The sequence below is a fragment of the Aegilops tauschii genome, chromosome 2 (genome assembly GCF_002575655.3).
Source record: "Aegilops tauschii subsp. strangulata cultivar AL8/78 chromosome 2, Aet v6.0, whole genome shotgun sequence".
NCBI lineage: Eukaryota > Viridiplantae > Streptophyta > Magnoliopsida > Poales > Poaceae > Aegilops > Aegilops tauschii.
The window spans coordinates 621,960,053-621,965,363 of NC_053036.3; the positions used below are offsets into that span (position 1 = coordinate 621,960,053).

At 48.6% G+C, this 5,311-nt stretch overlaps 2 pseudogenes; both read left to right on the forward strand.

Moving 5' to 3' along the window:
- LOC109785583 (exocyst complex component EXO70A1-like) lies at nucleotides 1–2,190 on the forward strand (annotated as a pseudogene).
- Nucleotides 2,191–2,627: 437 nt separating this feature from the next.
- LOC109785582 (exocyst complex component EXO70A1-like) lies at nucleotides 2,628–4,248 on the forward strand (annotated as a pseudogene).
- Nucleotides 4,249–5,311: the final 1,063 nt, after the last annotated feature.

Sequence of the window (5,311 nt, forward strand, 5' to 3'; positions counted from 1 at the left end):
ATGGTGTGGTCGCTCCAGTCGGCACCCGGGCCCAGCACTTGTCAGTCGCTGTCAGGCGGATGCGGCAAGAGGTGCTTTTTAATAAAAATTATAACAGGCTTGCTAAAAATCAGTCGACTGAGATTTAACCAAGTCTCAGTCGACCATGCAACATTTTTCTTAACGTTTGTAACTTTTTTTCCTACCGGTTGCAGCATTCGTCTTGTTGGTTGTAGCATGTTGTCCCTCATCGGTTGTAGCATATCGTCTCACCGGTTGTAACATCTGTCATTGACAGTTGTAGCATTTTAATCACACCGGCTGCACCACCAATTTGCATTGCTTGTTAAACCGTTGCAACATTTTTCATCATCGGTTGTAGCATCTAGCCGTGCCGCTTGCAGCAAAAGAACTATGCTGACGTCACTCGACTGAGACTTGGTTAAGTCTCAGTCGACTGAGTTCTAGACACACCCAAATTATAATAGGAGCTCTCGTCGAAATTATCGATGCATCATGGATAATTAGTGTTGATTCCGTGTCGATACTTCTCATAGTTTTCTCCCCTGCCAATCTCTTTGAGCTTCACAAAGTATGAGCATGGCGGAGTATACCCAGTCTCAGAGTCCTATTACAAGGCAGCACGGAGGGCCAGCTTGCTTCCGTGCCGGAGGAGAGCACCACCGGCTTCACGGATGCGTTGCCGCCGCCCAATTCCTAGACTCAATCCGGAGCGTCAGCATCGTCTACCCCGAGTGGCGCATCAGATCGACTCTCTCCTCCCAGTCCAGTCAGAGTGGATCCAGTTCCAACTACGACTCCAGCAGCTCCGGTGCCTCGAGGTCCAACAACTCCGGCTACTACTCCAACTCGGCATCCGTCGGGCCAGCGGACTTGGGTACCATCGAGCTCACGAAGATTGCTCACAGAATGGTCAGAGACGGTTACACCCAGCGCATGGTACGAGCATTCCACAACTTATCTCTCACAGAAACAACTGGCCCATACCCTGCGCTGAAGAATTGGTTCATCGAGCTTGACGTCGACTGGGTTCTCCAACCGCTGCAGTTCCAGCTCCAGCATGGATCTGGGTATTGGCTCCAAGAAATGGTCGAGAGGTGGATCCGAGCTCTCACCATTATTGTCTCAAGTATCGGCCAAGAGTTGATCACCACCCGCAGCGGCGCGCCAGCGGCCGCACGGTTTGCCACAGCGAGCGTCTCAGCAATGCTCGTCTTTGTCGATGCCATCGTCCAGTTTCACAGGGTGGAGAATTTACGGGCCAGGCTACAAATGTATATGTGCGTCTGCAGCGCATCTGCCATGTTGACGATGCACGCAACCTCTTCAGGTATTTTCAACAAGATATGCGGCACATTGGAGAGCCAAGGGAACAGGTTAATCGAGTCTATATGTGACACGATGGTGCGGCTGAGGCAGACACTTATGAATGACGTTAACTCGTGGGCCACCAAGATTCCGCGAGGAAAAAGTGAGGTTCACAAAAACACCCGTATGGTGGTGGATTACATAACATTGATGAAGAAAGCACATGCTTTGGCGCAGAAGAACTCCACACAGAGCTACAACACAAAAAAGCTTCGACAACTGATAGATTACACCATCGATAATCTGAACAATTTGCTTCTGCGCAGAAGAATCCTGAATGTTCTGTGTAATCTATCAGTTGGTATTTGTTCCTGCTCAACAATTTCTATCTCATAGCGCAGACGGTGCCTGAGACATCGGTATCTTTAAATCATGAGTTGTTGGGTGGACACCAAAGAGGACTTAAACTGAATCCTGAATGTGAGCAGTACATGGATAGCTATCTTGATGTTTCTTGGGGTCATGCGTTGTCCTTTATACCAAAATCGAATTTTCACGGACCACTTCGCCGTTGGATCCACACGACTTCAATGGCTAAATTTCAGCCGGCGTTTGATAATATGTACCAGGCTCAGAAATTCTGGAAGGTTCCGGATCCCAGCCTCCGATCCTTTCTGCGGGAAACTATCACCAACAGAGTCATTTCAGCTTAGAGTGACTACCTGAAGGAACATCCAGAGCTAGAAAAACACATCAGTGGCGGAAGCAGTAGTCCTCAAGACATGGAGGAGATGTTGGGAGAGCTGTTTGAAGGCCCAAACGTAAGGCCACCTGCAAGAAGATCTTCTGTCCAGTCCAACGCATAACGCAGTCCTCTCCTCCACTTGGAGACAGAGTTTGTCTCTAAAAAAAACCCTGGAGAGCATTGCTCAAGGAAAAAAAAAACTTCAGACGGTGTAGACCATATGGCAAATTGACAGCCGCTGTCCCGGAAGTAGCTCGGCCTCGCCGCTAAGCTCAACTCAGCGGAGCGGCAGCTCGATCCGTTCGCCCAGGAGCTCGCCACGCCGTGGGCTTTGACCACCGTTTCATCGACGGCGGGTGGGGGTGAAGGAGATGCACCAGGCGTAATGCTAAGTGCTAACAGCTGCTCGTAGTCGCTGTCACGCGGTCCCGACACTCGGTGTTTTGTAATAAATTATAATGGAAACTCCCATTGAAATTATCGCCACATCATCGGCCATTAGTGTTGATTCCGGGCCGGCACTTCTCATAGTTTGCTCCCCTGCCAATCTCTTCGAGCTTTACAAAGTAGGAGCATGGCGGACCACGTGTATACTAGTCTCAGGGTCCTATTACAAAGTAGCAGCACAGACACGGAGGGGCAGCTTGCTTCCGTGCCAGAGGAGAGCCGAGAGCTATTCCAAGGTAGCAGCACGCCGTCGCGGCTTGCCTCCGTTCCGGAGGAGAGCACCACCGGCTTCACGGATGCCTTCGGCCCGCCGCCCAACTCCTACCGTGACTCAATCTGGAGCGTCAGCGTCGTCTGCTCCGACTGGCGCATCAGATGGACGCTCTTCCGAGTCCCGTCAGAGCGGATCCAGCGACTCTGGTGCCTCGAGGTCGAGGTCCAACACCTCCGGCTCCTCCAACTCAGTGTCCGTCGGTGCAGCGGACATGGGTACCATCGAGCTCACGAAGATTGCTCAGAGGATGATCAGCGACGGCTACACGGAGCGCATGGTACAAGCATTCCACACTTTATCTCTCGCGCAGACATTTGGCCAGCATCATTCGCTGAGGAATTGGTTCGCCGAGCTGGACGTCGACTGGGTTCTGGATATATGGCTGCAGCTCCATCTGCAAGAGGCATCCGTGTACTCGCTCCAAGAATTGGTTGAGAGGTGGATCCGGGCTCTCACCGTAATTATCGCCACTATCGACAAAAAGTTGGTCACAACCGTCAGCAACACCCCAGCGGCCGCACGGTTTGCCACGGTGAGCGTCTCAACAATGCTCGTCTTTGTCGATGCCATCGTCCAGGTTAAAAGGGAGGAGAAGCTACTCGCCATGCTACAAATGTATATCTGCTTGTGCAGTGCATCAGATGCCATGTCGACGATGCACGCGGTCTCTAATTGGGATGCCCAAAGCATTTTCAAGGAGATAGGCGACACACTGGAGGGCGAAGTGGGCAAGTTAATGGAGTCCATATGCGAAACGATGAAGCTGCTTAGTTGGACACTCGACAAGAAACTTAACTCTTGGGCCACCGAGATTCTGGGAGGAGGAGGCCAGGTTCACAAGAACATCCGGTTGATGGTGGATTACGTAGTGTTGATGAGGAAAGCACGTGCTTGGACGCAGTTGAACACCACACATAGACACAGCACAAATAAATTTGAAGATATGATACGTCACGCGACCAATTATCTGAAAATTTTGCTTCTAAAATCGGAGCTGTGCTCAGATCCAAGCCTCAGGTATTTGTTCCTGCTCAACAATTCATATTTCATAGGTGATGTGGTGTCTGGGAAACCTGTATCTTTTAATCCTGAGCTGTGAAGTGGACACCCAAGTGGACTTAAACTTACCCCTGAATGCGAGAACTACCTGGATAGCTATCTCGATGCTTCTTGGGAGCGTGTGGTGTCCTATATACCTAAATCGAATTTTCATGGACCGCTCCGTCGTTGGATCAACACCACTTCGCTGGCTAAATTCCATTCAGCATTTGATAACACGTACCAGGCTCAGAAGTTCTGGAAGGTGCCGGAACCTCGTCTCCGGTCCTTACTGCGGGAAACTATAATCAAGAGAGTCATTTCAGCTTATAATGACTACCTGAAGGAGCATCCAGAGCTAGAAAAATCCGTCAGTGGCGGAAGCAATTGTCCCAAAGTCATGGAGGAGATGTTGGGAGAGCTGTTTGAAGGATGAATACTACTGGAGACATCGACCAAAATCACCCAACATATAAGAGTATAGAGTTCATGTTTCATCATTGTATTTGGAAAGAAAGTCCTTTAAAAATGAAGTTATATTCTGAATTCCGTTGGAGCCTAAGTGTCTTTTTATTTGATTTCGTGATTCCATGTAAAATACTTATGATTATATAATATTTTATGTAAGATTTGTTTTCATCCACTTCAGTGGAACTTGAGCTTGCAGATCACTAGTAGAAAAAGGGCCATTTGTCCCGGTTCATAAGGCCCATCTGTCCCGGTTGGCGGACCGGGACTAAAGTGTCGTTACTAATGCCCTAGGCCTTTAGTCCCGGTTCTTATATGAACCGGGACAGATGGGCCTCAACGTGGCCGCTCCGGCGAGCCCAGGCAGGAGGGCCTTTGGTCCCGGTTGGTGCCGGTTGGTAGCACCAACCGGGACCAATAAGCTTCCACGCATCAGCATTTCAGGCGCTGTTTTTTTTTTTTGAAAGGAGCTGGTTTTGGGGTTTTGGGGGTTAATTTAGGTTGTTATAGGTAGCTAATAGAGATATGTGTCCTCTCTTATCTCCGTGCTACTGCTACTGCTATGTCTAAACATGATTTAGATTGAAGTGAGGCAACATGTGATGCATGTCGAAACTAATAATAATCCTAACTTGATCAAGTTTGGATTATACTACTTTCGACATGCACCACATGCATGTTGGCTTCACTTCAATCCAATCCATGTTCATTTCACCCACAGATCTATAATAACTCTTCATGCTCGCATCATGCATCATCATAATAACAAGTCCTACTAATCATCATCATACAACTTCTACTCGTAATTAATAACAAGTCATACGATCATCATCCTGATAGTCATCGAACCAACCCTACTTAATTGTTCTTAGCACATGATCATCAGTATTAGGCAGGACCTAAATACCCTATTTAAGGTAAAATAGCATAAAACAATATAGACCCTGACTCTCCATTATGGAGAATGGAGATCATCCTCTCTCCAATTCTTGCGCGGCGCTTCCTTTTGCTTCCAAGAACCTCCTTATGAC